Raw genomic sequence first — 20,876 nt, forward strand, 5'->3', positions numbered from 1 at the left:
CCCACACTGTACCTTCAACCACATGTATCTTGTGCTTCTTCACATAGAAGCCCATCTTTTTTTTTGAATCTGAGTGTATTTGCAGCTCTCAAGCAAGGGTTTTTATACATAAAGAAACAGGTATTACAGCTCTGAAAAGCTGTGTTCAGTGAAGCAGGGAAGCCCATTTTGAAGGTAACCCAAACCTCTCCTTGAAGTGCATTTTTGTGTTTGTGGGCATACAGAAATTTATGGTGTCAGCAATAAACAAAAGATATCCTTTGGAAATCCTTTCCTAAAATTAGAAAAGAAGAAAGAAAATTAGGGAGCACACAGGATTCTATAAATTGACAATTAATTACATACCCTGCTGATAATTCTGAAATTATAAACTCTGGGCTCATGTGTGTTCCTGTAAGAATCCCAAGTATCACCTAGTCTTCAATTATTTCTAAACGATGTTGAAGGTGCCGTCTGCAATATCACACCAGGAGTACCCAAGGGTCTGCCAGGTTAAATAGTTACTATCACATTCTTAGAGCTGCTGCTAGTGAAATCTGCTATAAATGCCCAGCTTTTAAGATGTCTGAACATAAGCACAGCCAAGCACAGAGCTGAAGCCTTTTGATAAGTGTTAAGTTACCATTGGACACTGCTCATAGATGGGAGGATACAGCCCATGTCCTCATCATCAGCACAAGAGCAACTGCTTCCCCTTGGCAGATGTATGGGTCCATAGATTATCACTGTCCTCCAAACTCTTCATCATGTTTCAAATCCGTTGAAGTGTGGAAAAAAAATCTAGTGTGCTTCACAAAACAGGACCATAAAAAATGAAGTTGGCTGGAGCTGCCTTTGATGGTAATGTGTGAATTATGCCTCAGATAAGTCAAAAGAAAGACGAAAAGTTAAGGTGGACACCAGAGCAGAATCCATAGATACAGTTGTACATTAAGGGAAAAGAAATGTGGCTTAATTCACATGAGAGCAAAAAGTGTTGTGCCAGGAAATAAAACAGGCTGCAAAAACGATAAGTGTACGGCTTCAGAACCTCCTTCTTGTCCTCACAGTCAAGGTGCTGTCAGCTAAAGTGTTACATCCCTTCCAGCATCCCATCTTCTGTTGTGGTTCTAGGCTGGTTGAGCTGTTCGTGACTAATACTAATGAACAACATACCCTTTTACCTCCACATATGCAAAATCTTCTCCACTGTGACCTCCATCTTTCCTAATTTCCCCTCAAAGAAATGGAACTCCAGCTACTTGACTGGCTTTTCATTTCGAACTTTGGAGAATCAGAGATGCTTCATGCATGTGCAACACTCAAGGAAATGAAATGGCTCACGCGTGGCAGTGCTTGAAGCCTGGAGTCACAGTCTTTCCATTCTTTTTTTTTTTTTTTTTTTAATTTTTTTTTCCATTTTTTATTAGGTATTTAGCTCCTTTACATTTCCAATGCTATACCAAAAGTCCCCCTTACCCACCCACCCCCACTCCCCTACCCACCCACTCCCCCCCTTTGGCCCTGGCGTTCCCCTGTACCGGGGCACACAAAGTCTGCGTGTCCAATGGGCCTCTCTTTCCAGTGATGGCCGACTAGGCCATCTTTTGATACATATGCAGCTAGAGTCAAGAGCTCAGGGGTACTGGTTAGTTCATAATGTTGTTCCACCTATAGGGTTGAAGATCCCTTTAGCTCCTTGGGTACTTTCTCTAGCTCCTCCATTGGGAGCCCTGTGATCCATCCATTAGCTGACTGTGAGCATCCACTTCTGTGTTTGCTAGGCCCCGGCATAGTCTCACAAGAGACAGCTACATCTGGGTCCTTTCGATAAAATCTTGCTAGTATATGCAATGGTGTCAGCGTTTGGATGCTGATTATGGGGTGGATCCCTGGATATGGCAGTCTCTACATGGTCCATCCTTTCATCTCAGCTCCAAACTTTGTTTCTGTAACTCCTTCCATGGGTGTTTTGTTCCCACTTCTAAGGAGGGGCATAGTGTCCACACTTCAGTCTTCATTTTTCTTGAGTTTCATGTGTTTAGGAAATTGTATCTTATATCGTGGGTATCCTAGGTTTTGGGCTAGTATCCACTTATCAGTGAGTACATATTGTGTGAGATCCTTTGTGATTGTGTTACCTCACTCAGGATGATGCTCTCCAGGTCCATCCATTTGGCTAGGAATTTCATAAATTCATTCTTTTTAATAGCTGAGTAGTACTCCATTGTGTAGATGTACCACATTTTCTGTATCCATTCCTCTGTTGAGCGGCATCTGGGTTCTTTCCAGTTTCTGGCTATTATAAATAAGGCTGCTATGAACATAGTGGAGCATGTGTCCTTCTTACCAGTTGGGGCTTCTTCTGGATATATGCCCAGGAGAGGTATTGCTGGATCCTCCGGTAGTACTATGTCCAATTTTCTGAGGAACCGCCAGACTGATTTCCAGAGTGGTTGTACAAGCCTGCAATCCCACCAACAATGGAGGAGTGTTCCTCTTTCTCCACATCCTCGCCAGCATCTGCTGTCACCTGAATTTTTGATCTTAGCCATTCTCACTGGTGTGAGGTGGAATCTCAGGGTTGTTTTGATTTGCATTTCCCTGATGATTAAGGATGTTGAACATTTTTTCAGGTGCTTCTCTGCCATTCGGTATTCCTCAGGTGAGAATTCTTTGTTCAGTTCTGAGCCCCATTTTTTAAGGGGGTTATTTGATTTTCTGAGGTCCACCTTCTTGAGTTCTTTATATATGTTGGATATTAGTCCCCTATCTGATTTAGGATAGGTAAAGATCCTTTCCCAGTCTGTTGGTGGTCTTTTTGTCTTATAGACAGTGTCTTTTGCCTTGCAGAAACTTTGGAGTTTCATTAGGTCCCATTTGTCAATTCTCGATCTTACAGCACAAGCCATTGCTGTTCTGTGAATCACCATGCCTGACCTAAAGCTTTACTACAGAGCAATTGTGATAAAAACTGCATGGTACTGGTATAGAGACAGACAAGTGGACCAATGGAATAGAATTGAAGATCCAGAAATGAACCCACACACCTATGGTCACTTGATCTTCGACAAGGGAGCCAAAACCATCCAGTGGAAGAAAGACAGCATTTTCAACAATTGGTGCTGGCACAACTGGTTGTTATCATGTAGAAGAATGCGAATTGATCCATACTTATCTCCTTGTACTAAGGTCAAATCTAAGTGGATCAAGGAACTTCACATAAAACCAGAGACACTGAAACTTATAGAGGAGAAAGTGGGGAAAAGCCTTGAAGATATGGGCACAGGGGAAAAATTCCTGAACAGAACAGTCTTTCCATTCTTAACAGAATTCATCACTTAGCATTCTATTATATTTCCTCTCATCCTTGAGTCAAAAAAACAGAATTTCTCTCCCTTCACCCTTAAAATCTTACAAACCATGAAGACACTCACTAAATCAAAGCATAAAGACTTTATTTAAGGTGTGTGTGTGTTCCAATGCACTCGTGTGGTTGTTATCTTGAATTTCAATGCTGTTCAATTTTAATTTTGACCTGTATTGTTTAGTTAGAAAAAAAGATTCTGAAGGGTGGATACAGATTGACATTACCTGGTAGGCAATTATTAGAGAAAGATGTCTATACTATAGAAGAGAGAGTTACCCTACAAGGACCTTTCTCATCCACAATTGTCTAGAAAGTTCAGAAAGACAGATACGTCACATTAGTTTGTTGCTTCCTCATAAGAGGCATGAGACTTCCTTGAGTAGAAAGAACACTGGAGGAACCAGGATGCACGCTGTCCTTACCAAAAAAAAAAAAAAAAAAAAAAGAAAAGAAAAGAAAAAGAAAAAAAAAAAAGAAAAAAGAAAAAAAAAGCTGTGAGGAACAGTTCGATCACAGCAAAGGATGCAACACTGGGAAGTCTGAGGTGACAGTCTCCAGGTGAGTACAGGCACGTCGGCCAAGCTCCAGTCCCAGCCCAGACTCCATCTGTCATAACGCACTCACACCTACAATGTGGACAGAATTTAATCAGGGGAACTAGAGCAGCTTCAGAGACTCTGAAGTGCTAAGCTGTGCAGAAACACGCCTCAGCATGGATATCAGGTTTGTGAATTCTGTCACTTGAAGAGTGTGGCTTCCAAATTCAAGAAACACGCCAGAAGGGGAGGGTGCGCACTATGCATAATATTAAAGGAAGAGAATTGGACTTTCTGTTTTACAACTTGAGATGGCTCTTATGGGAAACTAAAAGAAGAGCATGCTTATCCAAACACTTGGTGATCTTTTTAAGTGGCCTCTATTAGTTACTTTACTCTCTCCTGTGACCAAATAACGGACAAGAATTAACTTAATGGAGCAAGGATCTATTTACTTCATGTGGTTTGAAGGGATGCAACCCAGCATGGTGGGGAAGACTTTGCCACAGGAGGCTCCTTGCTGGTGGGAAGCTTGAGGTCATTGTTACCTCATACCTTGGCAGAACAGGAAACAGATACTCCTGGAAGCAGGGCTGAGATATAAACCTGAAAGCTCATGCCATGGTGACTAGCTTTTGTTCTAGCTGTGCTCCAGCTCACAAAAGTTCTTCAACTTCACAAAACAATACCTACAGCTCATAAGCAAGTGTTCACACACATGACACTGTGGGGGACAGTTCACATCCCAAACATAAAAAGCACCTGACATATATTCTGCTGGTGATGAAGAAGAAATGATGCATGGGCCAAAAATCATATGATGGCAACATTGAGGTTACCAAACACGCAAACAATTCAAGAAAGAATCAAAAGGTGGGTCTTACCACTGAAACAAGGAACATATAATTGGGTTCCTCATGAAATCACAGTGGCTGGCCAACCCCAGAAAGACAAATTTAGGATTCAAATTTCTCAGAATAGAATTGTAAAAGGCAAGCCAATGACAGCAACTCTGAAGGCTAACTCCTGCCAGTGGAGTCATGGGAGTCCTAAATGAAAATAATTAGGGAGAGATCAAAAACAGAATGGTAATGTAGGGCAATTGAAATCTACTTCAGTAAAAAAGAATCTGATTATTCTCTTCTTGAAAATTATCACCTGATAAATAATCATCCAGAAATCCTAAAGTCTAGACAATCACAAATAGCACCAGATCTTAAGTATCTCAGTACTACCTAAATGTTATGATTTCAAAACACAAACACAAAAAATAATCCTAAAATAAGATAATCTGTGGATGATTACAAATAATAATTATTCCATACTAGACAGCTAATCAAAAATCATAGTAATGCCAACCATCTCTTTGCTCTAACTTAATCTGATGTATTACTGTATGTTGGTGACTTTTGTGGGCAAGCTGATCAGCTGTAATTCCAACATAAAGGAGATAGAGGCCAAAGATCATGAGTGTGAGGCAAGCCTGCTCTCTGCACCAAGACCTTGTATCAAAAATTAAAACTTATTTTTTTAAAATAATAACAGTAGAAGGTAGCTACATTTACATACTAAAAGTAAAATGAAAAGAAAATGAATCAACATGTGAAACTATAGTGATACTTTAATTCTAGGTAAATATTGAGGGGAAATCTTGAAAATAATAGTATCATTAAGAAGCCTGTAAGATGACAGTGCAATATGTCACAGTTAGTCTAAAAAGTGATCCTGTCTCAAGTATATCCACACAAGAAGATGGAAAAATATTGTGTAAGTCATTTCATTTCACAGCCCCTATACTTGACATACAGTTATCATCACCATTATTCAGGTGAGAAAAACAACTATCGGGGAGAGGAAGGCCTGTGACTGAGAGACCAAGTCTTTTGGGTTCAGACTCGATCTTAGAGAACTTGACCTAAAGTTGAATTCAAGTTAACTATCAGACTGGTACCTACACCAGTTTCCAGGCTACACCCCCAACAAGACCTGTGTCTAGCATATATCCAGGTTATTCATCAACAAATCTGCATGCCCTGACACATCACTTCTTAACAACCACCAATCAGGAGGAAAGCAGAAGTTAAGTTTATGGTTTGGCTCCCAGCACCAGCCAATTATGTTAAAGGCCATAATAGCCCCCCAATCAGATGTGTGCTTGGCTAGATGCGCCTTCTTGTCTCTATAAATGCTTGCCTGAAACTAAGCTTAGGGCTGCCTCCTCCCATTCTCCTGCATCAGAGACAGTGGTGTGATTCAAGTTCAAGCTTGAATAAAGAGACCCTAATGTGATTGCATCGGATTCAGCTCCTTAGTGGTTTTTATGGTGACTCACAAATATTTCCTGGCATGTGTCAAACACAATTGTTTTCAAAATTGAATCAGCAAATAAGTTAAGATTTAGATACAACTGGACACTATGATCTGTAGTCCTATTACACTGAGAGACAAACACAGTAACTAGTAACACAGATTTATGTTTTAAATTTTTAAAATTAAAAGATAACTACATCACTCTCTGCCTTCCCATTCTGTCTTCCAACTCCTCCCATGCTACCTCATCTTGCTCCCTCTGGAGTTCATGGCCTCTTTTACATGAGTGTGTGTGTGCATGTGTGTGTGTGTGTGTGTGTGTGTGTGTGTGTGTGTGTGTGTGTGCTAGGATATAAATACCACCTGGTTAATATATTTATTATGTAGGAGATTTCATGGATGAATACTTAATATTGATAATCAATAAGGGGATTCATACCTCAGAAAGACTATTTCTCCTACTCTCTAGCTTCTAGCAGGCTCCTCCTTGCACATGTCAATAACAGCATCATTCTGCTTCACAATGGTCCCAGAAACACAAAACAGAAGACTGGAAACTCTCAGAAATCACAAATAAATAACTCCTCCCTGGATGTGCCCTTGTAGGTACTTTGTGGCATAAAAGAGAAAAGTAACTAATGTAGACCCATACACTATGTCTGTTCTACCATGTCGTTCTGATACATGAGCAGGAATGTAAAGAATCAGGATTCCTGTTGTACCTCCACATTTTGAGATCTATGTTCAAACTATAAATGTTGATTCCAAAGATATAGAGGGCTTTCAAATAATATTCCTCAATAATTCCTGATCCTTACCTCAACATTTTGGGTATCCACTATGGCTCCAATGGAGACTATACATCAAGACAACTTCTTAATCTGACCTTCATTTGAGAAGCAATTCCAGTAGAGAGTGGCCTATTAAGAGACTAAGAGTAGAAATAAAAACATCTCAAGAATCTAATCTTATTCTTCCAAATCTGAGAATTTGTTATCTGGACAACATAATCACACATGTATATTTTATTAACAGCCTACTTACATTTATATATCCTCTTGATTATGCTTATAGATATCTGTGGCATCTCTCCTCAAAACTGCTTCCTACTTACAACATTGTTTCCATTGCTCCCCAGACCTCACACATATTTCAAGTTCTATATCTAAGAATCTACAGCTGACATGCCACTTTTAATTATGTACCTCATAGTATAGGTTTAAAAATTAAATTTGGCAGCCAAAATAGTAAAAAAAAATTAGTACATCCTTAATTATGCAGGTTAGTTATCATTTCATAATTATACTAATTGTAAACCATAACTTTTCATTTTATTATCAACCCTAGCTCCTTCAAATAAGGATGAATTTTACTTTTCCAAATTTCCCAGTCTACTATTTTTCACAGAATGTATTACCAATAAATGCTTAGGTGGTTGAAAATGGGACATTAAAATCTTGACGAATACTACATTTTTCACTCTGCAATTTGTGAATCATGTTCAGGTTGTAAAATATGCAGGACCTTTCTTATTAAAGATTTATAGTACAAAATAGTTGTTAAAATATCTGTCAAGGCAATAAACTGCCATTCCAAGAAATAACTAGGTGGTCTTGACCTTAGGATCTCATGTGAGCTATAAATTCTAGGGAGAAGATGGTTTATAGCCAACCATCAATCTGTAGATGTGTTTCCACATAAATTTTAGAAGTCTTGTCTTGGCTCACAAACTTCCTCATCAAATAAGATTGACAAGGTTCTAAAATCCTAACTGGGCAGACATATCAAACAATATACATATTAGTGTTTAGAAGTTAATGTGAAGTGGCTAGAACAATTAGTTAGCACTTACTAGCAGCTTCCAGAAAAAGATTGTGTGGAAAGATAACAACAAAAGCAGTGCCTGTGTTTCAGGAGCCCAGGTAAGATATTGGGAACACATATCTGAAACGATGGAAATGAGGGATCATGGCATTGTGAGAAACGCCCAATCTTTGTGCCTTTCTAAAGGTATTTCTTCTATATTCAGTTCCATATTTGCTATACTTAACTACAGTCTCTCAAACCTTGTGAATGGAGATAATTCCCCCACAGTGGGAAATACATTTCCTCACAGAGGGATATATTATAAGCTATCATAATTGATATCATAATTCATAGTAAGTCATAATCTTTGCACTTCACTGATACTGAAATCCAGCACTCTCAGAATTTTCTTCTTGTCCCTTTTCTCACTACATTTCCATTTGGAATTTTCTTTTACTTTTTACTTATTCATTTTCAGAAGGAAAGAGGAACTAAACATGAGAACATATTCAATTCTGCTAATAATAAAATTGATGTATAATGGCAGGGCATTTATATGTGTGTGTGTGTGTGTGTGTTTGTGTGTGTGTGTGTGTGTGTGTGTGTGTGTGTGTGTGTGTGTGTGTAATTATTTTTAAAATAAGAAACTACATTCTCACCAGCAACATAAAGCTGGTGAGCTGAGGCATGATGAAAGCAGTGAAACTGACAAACATTTTGGCAAACCCATAAGACATGACTATGGAAAGATCCGACCCCACCCCGCAAAATACCATGCCTTATAACCTTGTAATTCCATTTGAAAAAAAAATCTGAAAGCCAAAGGGAATGACAAGCTCTGCTTATGGGGTGTTCACTGCAATATTGCACACAGATAGGAAAACTTTAAGTAGCTTCAGAGATTAAGCACGTTGCCTGTTTTATGATATTATAGCAACTGCATCCTGTCTTCCTCAGCAGCAAATGCACCTCTCACTTAATACCCATCTAAGCCCTGGGAAGTAAAGAAAAAGTAAAACGCAGAGACAAAGTCAGTGCTTCACTTTCAAAGTTCATGTCAGCCTAAGGGTAATTGCTATCGTTGAAGATGAGGCTGCATGATCAGAGAGATAATAATAGCAAATAGTAGAACCCACATCCCCACCTCCACAATCTGCTTCACCAACTGAGAGCTTAACCACCTCCCTCTCATGCCTCCCCATTATTACCCCTTCAAATTGTTCCCTATTTAAAACTGTGACAGTTCAATGAGAAACAAGATGCCCTGCATCGGGAAATCCTGTGCACTGCTACAGAAGGGCCACATGAACTTAAAACTCTTCCATGGAAATTTTTATCTGGATCCATGTTATGTAATACATGAATGCCATTTTTTAAAATAATATTTGTGCCTTTCCTTTGTTTTATTTTTCATTCTTATTTGGTTTCGCTGTCCTTTTTTGTTATTTGCTCCTTTGTTTTCTAGAGGGGTAAAGGAGGTGTGAGTTGTGAAGGTTGGGAGGTAGAGAGGATCCAGGAGAAGATGGAGGAGGGGAAACCACAGTCAAAATATATAGCTTGAAAAATATTTTTTCAATAAAAAAGAAATTTTAGTTATATCATTTTCCCTTCCCTCCCTTAAAAATAAATAAATAAATAAAATTTAAAACCCATGCTAAAATACTAGCTAATGTGTGTGCCATTCTGGACATAACTTGAACACAGGAGACCTCAACTCCCACCTCCATGGTGACACACTTCCTCCAGTAAGGTCACACCCATTCTAACAAGGCTATACTTCCTAAGAATGCCACTACCTATGGACCAAGTATTCAAACATATGAATCTATGGGTACCATACCTATTCAAACCAACACACTTAGCACATGCAAAAATGTGGACAGATAAGCATTTATTCTCAAAAGAACTACAAAACGAAATAATTGATATGTATGGTCTGTGGTATTCTGAACTTTGGGGCTAATATTCACTTATCAGTGAATACATACCTTGTGTGTTCTTTTGTGACTAAGTTACCTCAGTCAGGATGATATTTTCAAGTTCCATCCATTTGCCTGAGAATTTCATGAAGTCATTGTTTTTAATAGCTGAGTAGTCTTCCATTGTGTAAATGTACCACATTTTCTATATCCATTCCTCTGTTGAGGGACATCTAGGTTGTTTCAAGCTTCTGGCTATTAAATATGGCAGCTATGAACATAGTGGAGCATGTGTCCTTATTACATGTTGGAGGATGTTTCAGTGCTTCTTAGAGTGAATAAAATACTTACAAGAGGAAATATGGAGACAAAGTGTGGAGCAGAGACTGATGTAAAGACCATCCAGAGACTGCCCTGTCTGGGAATCCATCCCATATACAGCCACCAAACCCAGACACTATTGTGGATTCTGGAAAGTGCTTGCAGATGGAAGCCTGACATGGCTTTGCTGTCTCCTGAGAGGCTCTGCCAAAGTCTGACAAATACAGAGGCAGATGCTCACAGCCAATCATTGGACTGAGCACAGGAGTTCCTGATGGAGGAGTTGGAGAGGAGATTGAAGGAGCTGAGGGTGTTTGCAGCTGAGGGAACAGCAGTGTCAACAGGTCAGAGCTCTTGTAGCTCCTGATGGACTGGACCACCAAGCAAAGAATGCACATGGAGGGACCCATGGCTCCAGCTGCATATGTGGAAGGGTATGCCCTTGTTGGACATCAGTGGAAGGAGAGGCCCTTGGGCCTGAGGGTGTTTGATGCCCCAGTGTAAGGGAATGCCAGGGCGGGAAGATGGGAATGGGTGGGTGTGTGAGGGAGCACCCTCAAAGAGGTAGGGGAAGGGGATATGGGATGGGTTTTTCTGCAGGGGAGACCTGGAAAGAAGAAAACATTTGAAATGTAAATAAAGAAAATATCCAATTAAAAAAATAATTGGTGCAAAGCCATGAGATTTAGAGGCAACCTATACATGCTGAAGCAATGCTACTTCTAGGTACCTGGAGACAAAAACAATTTGATATCTACCAATCAAAAATATTATTAGGGTTAGTGGTCATTGACCTGACAAAACATGGTAAAAATATTCTTAGTCCGAACTCTATGTCCTGTATTCATAGTTATGTTTGATGAAACACTGCCAAGAACTTGTAGAGGGACACATCTGATGGCCCTGTTACCAGAGAGGTCACCACAGAAGAATGGCTCTACGTGCACACTTGCCTCAGTGCCACTGCTCACATCATCTGAATATTGTCTGAATCTCTGCATTTATCCTTGAATTTAAAATGAAGGAAAAGGTCTTCCTCCCCAGTGATTCCCTGACCTTTGAACATGTGAACTCAGCTGAAACTTTTTTAAAGGTTTCATCTCAAAAGAACAACTTGGGAAGAATATGGACTTTAAAATCCTTCATTTGATGAATTCTCAAACATTCACATTTTCCCCAAACAATTCAAATATCCTTACGCTATGGTTCCTCCAAGCACTGTAACATGTTTATGTTAACATGCAAAACACCATGTGACCTCATTAGAAATGTATATGAATATCATTTTTAAGTTTGTTGATACATAATCTTATCATTTGATACTTTGCCCAGGCAAATGGATCAAAAGTATCCATGAGGTACCAGTGAGGTGGTTCAATAAATGAAAATAAGTCTGAAGACCTGAGTTCAATCTCTGGAACCTACATAAGTGTGGGATGAGAAAACTGACTCCACAAAGCTATTCTCTGACCTTTGTATTCATCACTCCCAACATAGACACAACAACAATTTTAAATGCAATAATATATTTATGATATTTATTCTTGGTCATGCGTACCTGATATATATGAACCACAAGCGTCAGGGACTGTCCCACCTACAGATCTGTTCTTTCTCTCCTGCCAGTATTCCAGACTTCAGTGTCCTGGCTGCCCTATGTCTACTCATTCGGATGGTGGAAGTAACAACTTTGCAAGCTAGGGACCATAGAGCCTGAAGCTAGATATTCTGAGCAAGGCTACACTCCAAATGTGGGACTCCGTGGCTGCTATCAATCCTCACAGCTCGAGGCTCTAGCTTCCTGGCATGTTCCTGACTAACACCACTACCACCGCCACAGAAAATGCATTCACAAACCAGTCTGAGTCCCAAGGATTTCCTCAGATTCACTTGCCAGGTAAGAAAAAAGGGCCAAGAAGATTCCAGCAGAATGCAATACTGAGCATCTCAAGATTCTCCCACTGCTATTATGACACCCACAGCTCAGTTGCTAAGGACTTCTGAAGTACTTCCGGATGCTCACTTCAGCTGACTGAGAGCATGCCATGGCACCTGAGTGGAGCTGGAAGCACTGTACTCCATCACCAATGCCACCAAGATGATAGTAGTCTTTGCCACCAAAGCCATCCAACAAAATCTGAAAAGGGCCATTAATCACAGAAAACGCACACACATCAACGCAAGAGAGCAAAAGATATGCAAACTTAGCAAAATAGCACTACCAGAGAAGATTATATAGTAAGAATTTCAAAGACAAAGAAACCTACCAATTGCTTCAAAAAGAAGTCAAGACATGATTTTTAGAAAGTTTAGTGATGCTGAGACTCTGGTGGCGCACACTTTTAATCTCAGCCCTCAGGAAGCAGAGACATGCAAGAGGCCAGCCTCATCTACATAGCAAGTTCCAGGCCAGCCAGGGCTACACACCGATATACTGCCTCTAATTAATTAATGAGTTAAAACTGAGCAAAAATTTTAGAGCAGAGAAACACATTGAATTAAAATTTTTAGCATCCAGACAGTATCAACAGTTGGCTTATTAAAGTAGAAGAAGGAATCTGTGAAATTTTCTACTGAAAGAAGAAAAAGGAGACAAAAGAATAAAAAGGATTTTTAAAAAAATCCTATGTAATCTATGGAGTTCCATAAAGTAAACTAACTTCCAGAAGAGAGGCATTTGAGAGGAACAACAGCTTGTATGAACTGATAATGGCCAAAGCCTTCTCACACCTGAGGGGACATGTATGTGCAGGGTCTGAGGTGGTAGTGACATCATAGCCTTAATTACATCAATATCACACTGTGCCTTTTATTTCTAAAAAGAGCATTTTTATTTATCCTTTGAACGTTTCACATATCGCATCTTGATAATTTCCATTCCCAACTCTCCAACATTCCCTGAACCCCAACATATCTCCTGCCCAGCATCATGTCCTGTCTATTTTTATACAACCCTGTGTACATTTAGATGGTATGAGGTTATTAGTCAATTATTCCTCAGTAAAGCTTTTTAAAGTATACTATCTATAAGCATTTTAATCTGTTTTATAAAAATCCTTGTTAAAATCTGATCTTCAAGAAAATGTCTATTTGTCCTCATCCTTCTCAGAGGGTACTGTCTACTAGAGCATATTACAACTCTGTGAATTTCTAAAGAGGAGAAGTTTAACTCACCTAATTGCTGCTGTCTAAATCAGAGTTAAGATGTTGCAAACAGGAGATGCTTCCAGTAGAAATCATACTTCAGATTTTGCATTTTCATTTTTCTTCGGTGATGATAATATAATACTTCTACGAAATGCTGTGCAATGGGAAACCAGAGTTCCCAGCCAGCCACATGATAACAAAGGTAAACAACTGTGCCTCTATACTTTGCAACTACTGCAGGTGAACTGCATTACTAAGACTAATACTAATCCTCAGGGCATATTGCCTTACACTAATTTTAATTTATGGTGGGTTATTAAACTATATAACTCTGTCATAAACCTATCAATATCTGAATAGGATTTATTTTTTACCATGAAGCCTTCAAATTAATCTCATTCTGCAAGGGATGTTTTCAAATTCTATCCTGAGTTTTCAAAATATATTATTTTTGTATAAGAAAAATAGGGAGAAAAATTAAATCTCTAACTCTGGTTAGTCACTGAGATAAAAATGAGACTTCTAGAAGAAATATCTTTCTTCTTCACTTTCTGTGAGTTGCAACAAAAAAAAAATCTCTGAATTAGTAACTGAGTGAGAAATGTAGAGGGCAGTCTATTTCCCAATGCCCAGCATCTATAGAAATAAAATTAATGAACACCTGCGACATGGAAGAGTTGGATATTAAAGTTCATGCTGCAAGTAGCTACTGTACAATATCAATTTCAAATGACATCCTGAAGTCTTGTGCGGCCGCATTCATCTCTGTATTTGTCAGAAGTCATTTCGTTTCCCATGATTCATTTCATTTGTACTATAATGTATTAGTTGGATACTCTATTGATCCTTGTTCCATCCAATTTGGACTTTCACAGACAGACAAAAATTCGGTTTGAAAGATAACTATTGTAATCTGCACACCAGTAGCAGTAAGGACATTAACAAAACAACATGCCTGGGTAAACGGCTCCATTGAGATGCCATTGAAGGGAATGCTGGCTTCAGAATAAACAGGTAGTCAGCTGGGTTTTACATATCCATTTCTCTTGATTTATGGGCAAATAGATAATTAGGGCATTATGCAAATTGTTCCACAAATCTGGATAAATGCATAGTCAAATCTTTATTTTCCTGATCAATTAATAGCTTGAGCATCATTTGTAATATCAGAAGAAAGTTTAATCAGTAAATGTTGAGTGACTAGTGTATGAGTCACTTTTCTGAATCACAATTTAAGCTTCAGTTGGCTCAAGGTCTACTGGTCCTGTCTTTAGAGGCAACTCAATCCCTCCATTAACTAAGAACTTAACTAGTCTAAACATCTTTCTAGAAGGCCAACCTCTACATTCTGAGAAAGAAAGATCTATTTTTCCAACAGTTTCACTCTGGTCCTTCCTTCCTTGGGGTACACAGAGTTAAAACACCTGCCAATAGTCTGGTGGCTGATGTTGGGTGCTGATTTTTGTTAGCTGATCATTCCATTCCCACCTAAAAACCTAATGAATCTTAAAATAAGGCTAACTCAATTTGAGCTGGACAAATCCTACAGTTGAGCTTCCTTCCACCCATCATTAGCTTGCCCTAGGAGGAAAGCCACAGTGACCAGGCAGGAGTTCACTTTCTCTCTGTGAAGCCCTGTGACTCTGATTGTACATGGCCTGCTATTCATAGAGGGATATCCTGCAATCCTCAGAAGGCATTACATCATCAAAATACATTCATTTATTCATTCATTCATTCATTCATTCATTCTTTCCATCACAGTCAGGCACTGTTCTTAGCTCCTACTGCCTGAAAGAAGAACCTTTGTTGAGGAAGGTACCTCATACCCATGAAGGATTCACATCTAAAATGGAAAGAATGACTGTCTGACAGCTATCTCCCTAAAATACAAGGTAAAGGCCACTATAGGACCTTCCACTGAACATCCCTTATAAGAATGAATGAGTAAAATGTAAAACAAAGAAAAGGGGGAAACAGTTTAACAGTTTAATGACAGTGGAAACTAATATCAGTTCCTTTCCCAAAGGTATTTTTTTTTCTTATAGATGTATGTTATCTTTTTTTTTTCATTTTTTATTAGGTATTTAGCTCATTTACATTTCCAATGCTTATACCAAAAGTCCCCCATACCTACCCACCCCCACTTCCCTACCTGCCCACTCCCCCTTTTTGGCACTGGCGTTCCCCTGTTCTGGGGCATATAAAGTTTGCAAGTCCAATGGGCCTCTCTTTCCAGTGATGGCCGACTAGGCCATCTTTTGATACATATGCAGCTAGAGTCAAGAGCTCCGGGGTACTGGTTAGTTCATAATGTTGATCCACCTATAGGGTTGCAGATCCCTTTAGCTCCTTGGGTTCTTTCTCTAGCTCCTCCATTGGGAGCCCTGTGATCCATCCATTAGCTGACTGTGAGCATCCACTTCTGTGTTTGCTAGGCCCCGGCATAGTCTCACAAGAGACAGCTACATCTGGGTCCTTTCGATAAAATCTTGCTAGGGTATGCAATGGTGTCAGCGTTTGGATGCTGATTATGGGGTGGATCCCTGGATATGGCAGTCTCTACATGGTCCATCCCCAAAGGTAATTTTTATGAAGAAAAAATGAACTTTAAAAAGTATGTTAGTGTTTGTAGCTAGCTATGTAACCAGAAACTGTATGTTAACAACTTAAAAGTTAAAAACTGAAAAACACAAATCATCTTATCAACGGGTGGTAAAGGATTTAATCATGAAAGATGTGTAGTTTACCCTAAGCCTATGAGAAAGGCTCAGCATTCTTAGCCACAAAGAAAATGCAAACCAAAACTGCTCTCAGGTTCCATCCACCCTTGTTAGATGGGCTATCCTTAGGAAAACAAATGAGGCCAGGCATGGTGGCACAGACCTTTAATTGCAGCACTCAAGAAGCAAAGGCAGATCAACTTCTGTGAGTACCAGGCCAGCCTGGTCTACATAGCAACTTTCAGGTCAGCTAGGGTTACATAGTGAAGCTCTATCTCAGAAAGGAACAAAGGAAAGAAGGAAGGAAGGAAGGGAAGGAGGGAGGGAGGGAGGCAAGCAAGACAACCAATGATAGCAAGGATGGGTGTATTGGAGGCAGGAACCCTTATTGGAACCTATTGGTAATCTCACAGTGCAGGCACTACAGAAGTCAGTGTTCTCTCAAACAGTTAAACACAGAGCCACCATGTGGTACTACTAAATCCCTCTTAAGTCTACACCCAAAGGAATCAAACACAGCAGAGATGAGGCACGCTGGTGTTCATGGGGAAACTCTGACATAGCCCTAGCTGTGGAATCAGTGAAAGAATGCATAAAGAGGATGTGGCACACATAGACATGCAGGAAAAGATAAATGGTGGCCCTGGGATTCAACATGGTAAATAAACCAGACAAGTGCATTGTGGATTTTTTTGTAGGCAGCCAGGCGCCTAAAAGATGGCGCCGGCCTCCAGTACACCATCACCGTAAACAACGCCACTGTACAGGCCAGAATAAACTCCTTTCCCTTTACATTGCTTTTGTCTAAATATACTTGAACTCTATCTTAAGATAGGTAACTTTATCTTGAATGAATTTTCTGTTTCAGGTATTTTCAAATGAAAATACTTTCACCAGTGTATTTAATTTCTGACTTTAACATCAACCCACAACACCCATTCTTCCCTATAAACAGAAATCAGATTACCAGTGCGATGATACCTACCAGTAATCTCAGCCCAATGAGGGGGTTAGCAGGAGGATCTTGAGTTCAAGACTGGCCTAGTTATCTGGCTCTAAAAAGAAAGGCACATGAGGAGGAAGTAGGAGAACAAAGTCTCATCCATGTGTCTTTATGATGGCTCTTCCCGCAGCTTCCTCTGTAATACAGTGGCACTTACCTCTTGCCTTTCCAAGGTCGCAGAGCTATGGCCAAAAGTGGTCACTCAAGCTTACTATTTCCTAATAGCATCGCCAAGCAAAAGAAGTCTGCTTGTGCCAAAACTTGTGTCAGCTCCACGTGTAAACAGTGATGTTGCTGGTAATATTCAGTCTGCACATTAGTTGATGATTACAGCTGAGAGTTTTAAATGATGAGCACCTATGTCTCCATTTGATGACAGTAATGACTGCTTATCTGGGATATCTGGCTTAGCTGGGGCATCCCTAAGCCACAGGGAGACCAATCTTTATCCATCAGAGGTATGGAAGTGGGGTTGCTCAGCCAGGCTCATCCATCTACCTATGTCTCATTTGTCTACTTAGTAGCTTCATGTCCTTCCTCTCAATGTCATTAGATCTCGTTCCCTCTGCTTCTCCTTACAGTGGACACGATGGTATCCATCCCCAGAGTATCAGCAACATTGGACACATTTATTATGATTTTTAGATAGAGAACACATGCTCTTTAGAAAAATGCTCTATCCTGCACACTCTATTGGGTAAAGAAAGACTAGAGAAATTTCAATTTAACCCGAAGAGTTCCTCCAAATGAAGTGGAGGCAAAAAGCTTGAGTTTTCACATCAAAATACGAGCCTTTCTGGCACACAAAATAGAAACGTAACAACATTTTGTTCAACAAATAAATCTGTGACTTGCCACACTGTATATAAGGTATTCTGAATTGGACTATAAATGAGATACGGCACACTGTGAGAGGCTTCGCAGAAAAGCAGAGCGAAAACCCTTGGGCTTTACAAAGCAGTGAAGAGGGGAGATCCAACGAGTCTGTTCTTAATAAAGCAGAGATCCCAGGAAAGAGAATGAGGCTTAGGAAAAGAGTGAGGATTACCAGAAGCGGGCAAGAGGAAAATGAGTGAGAGCCTGAGAAACAGTCAATCAAATGCCTGTCTCGGCCAGAAACACCATCCCCAACTACCGGGGCTGCAAACCAGTCCGGGAGAGCCACCTAGTGTTCAAGCCTGTAAACGCATCTTCTCTCCCGGACCTGTCAATGGAAGTTGACAGCCAGCACAGATGACTAGAACCTACCCAATCTTATGACCCACTCAGTGGTTTTGGGTATAAGGAAACTGAATTTAAAAAGAAAGCTTAATAGATAAACGTCGGCAATACAACATGCATGCTGGAGTAGAACTCAGAAGGTCAGCTTTCTTTCTCTATACCCTTTTTCCTCTGAGACAGCTCACTTCAAATCCAAGTGGTCCTTTTCAAATTGTTCTCTTGCATCCAAGGGATAGGTAGCAATGCCCTCTACCGAAACACTATTGCCATTGAAGTTAAGATGACCTGTTAGCCAGGGATGGTGACACTGACCCTTAATCTCAGCTTCAGTCAGAGCTCTGGGTGTTCAAGGCTAGCCTGGTCTACAAAAGAAGTTCCAGGACAGGGCTGCAAAGTGAGACCCCATTTTAGACAACAAGAACAACAGCAATACAGGGTTCTTGAAGCAAGATGCATGGTCCAGGGAGACTTAGTCCTTCTTAGTCCAAAACTAAGAAAAATGCTAACATTCCTGAATTTCTGGGCATGTAGTATTGTATGTACATATTCATTTGTGCATGAGTGCATGCGAGTTTGAATACATGTGCGTGCATGCTTATGAAGACCAGGAGTCAAGTCGTGTTTCCTCAGTCACTCTCCACCTTATTTTTGAAGCAGGGTTCCCTCACTGAACCTTGAGCTCATTCATCCCACTAGACTTGTTGGCCAGTGAGATCCAGGAGCAGCCTGTCTCCACCCTTCCAGTGCAGGGATTGCATGTGCAGTGCAAAGGCCGGATTATTTTCTTAAGTGGTTTCTACAGATCCAGACTCGGAACCCCACAATTGCACAGCAAACACGTCACCAATGGTGCCATCTCCAGACCCCCATTCATAAGTTTCTTGGATGTACTAAGCACTGGACTGGTGATGTCAGAAGTATTATCTCCAATCCTTGCAGAAGGTTTGCCAATCAAGAAACACACAGAAATTCTACATAGAAATCGAAACTCAGGGAATGGGTGTGGTAATTTTAATAAGAGTGGCCCTCACAGGCTGTTATTTGAATGCTTGGTCATCAGAAAAGGGCACTATTTGAGAAGGAATCGGAGGTGTAGCCTTGTTGGAGGAAATATGTCACTGATAGGGAGTGCTGCTTTGAGATTTCAAAAGCCCAAGCCAGGTCCAGTATCTCTCTTTCTGCTGCCTGTAAATTGGGATGTAGAACTCTCAACAGCTTCTCCAGCAATATGTCTGCCTGCCTACCACCATGCTCCCCTCCATGATAACCAACTAAACCTCTGAAATTTTAAGCAAACCCTCATAAAATGCTCTTCTTTGTAAGAGATTCCATGGTCATGGTATCTCTTCACAGCAACAGCACAGTGACTAGATGCCTGCCCCAAAAAGGATTATGAAATGTTACACACAGTTGAATCATGGTAATAAAATTCTTTAGCAGGAAAACTGTGAAGCACCAGACAACAGTCACCTGGTCATTCTGATCTAGTGCTTAGGTTTCTGCTGATTCTCAAGCCCAGTAAGACAAGAAATAACCTCAAAGAAGCCGTTTCTTTCCTGTGACAGTTCCTTTTTTAGATTTGAAAGAAAATGAATTGAAATATAATTACATCACTTCCTTTTTTCCTGTCCTCCCTCAAACTCCTCCCCCATCTTTCTCTCACTCCTCTTAAATTGATGGCCTCTTTTGAGTAATAAATTTATATTATATTATATTTATTATATTATATATACATAAATGTATAAATATAAGCTGCTGAGTCCGTTTAGTGTAGATCATTTGTATATGATTCCAGGGCTGGCCATTTTGTCTTAGATAATCAGCTAGAGGGTTCATCCATAAGAGAGACTAATTCTCTCTCACAGCAGTCACTAGTCCCTTGTAGTTCTTTCCCTAGGGGTGGAATCCCGTGAGATTTTCTCCTTCTCTGTTAGCATATCTACTGATGTGAACATTGTGCTGATCTAATTTAGGCAGCCACATTATTGACATATCATGGGTGAAGCTTCCTTGTCATTTCTAGAAGTCACGATCTTACTCCTAGTCCTCTGGTCTTTATTATCTTTGTGATATCTCTCTCTCTCTCTCTCTCTCTCTCTCTCTCTCTCTCTCTCTCTCTCTCTCTCTCTCTCTCTCTTCTTCAATTTTCCTTAGCCTTAGCTGGAGGAATTGTGTTGTAAATGTACCCATTGGGGCTGGGTGATAATTCATTAATCTCTGAATTATGCCCTACTGTGGTTTCTTGTAATAGTCACTGTAAAGAGAAGCTTTTTACCATGAGGGGTTGGAAGCTACACTTATCTGTTTGTATAAGAATAAGTAATTGCTTAAGAATTACAGGGGTCTGATAAAGTGACAGTTGTAGATTATCTTCTAAAATCCATGATCTATCTCTGGGTAGTTGGCTAGGCTTCCAAATCCAGGCATAATTTCTCTCTTATTGAGTGGGCCTTATTATACAGGTGTTGATTACCACCAAGATATGAGTCAGTATTTAACCTTAATAGGTATCTTCCTATGCTGGTCATTGTCATAGTTCAA

The sequence above is a fragment of the Mus musculus genome, chromosome 8 (assembly GCF_000001635.26).
Source record: "Mus musculus strain C57BL/6J chromosome 8, GRCm38.p6 C57BL/6J".
Lineage (NCBI taxonomy): Eukaryota > Metazoa > Chordata > Mammalia > Rodentia > Muridae > Mus > Mus musculus.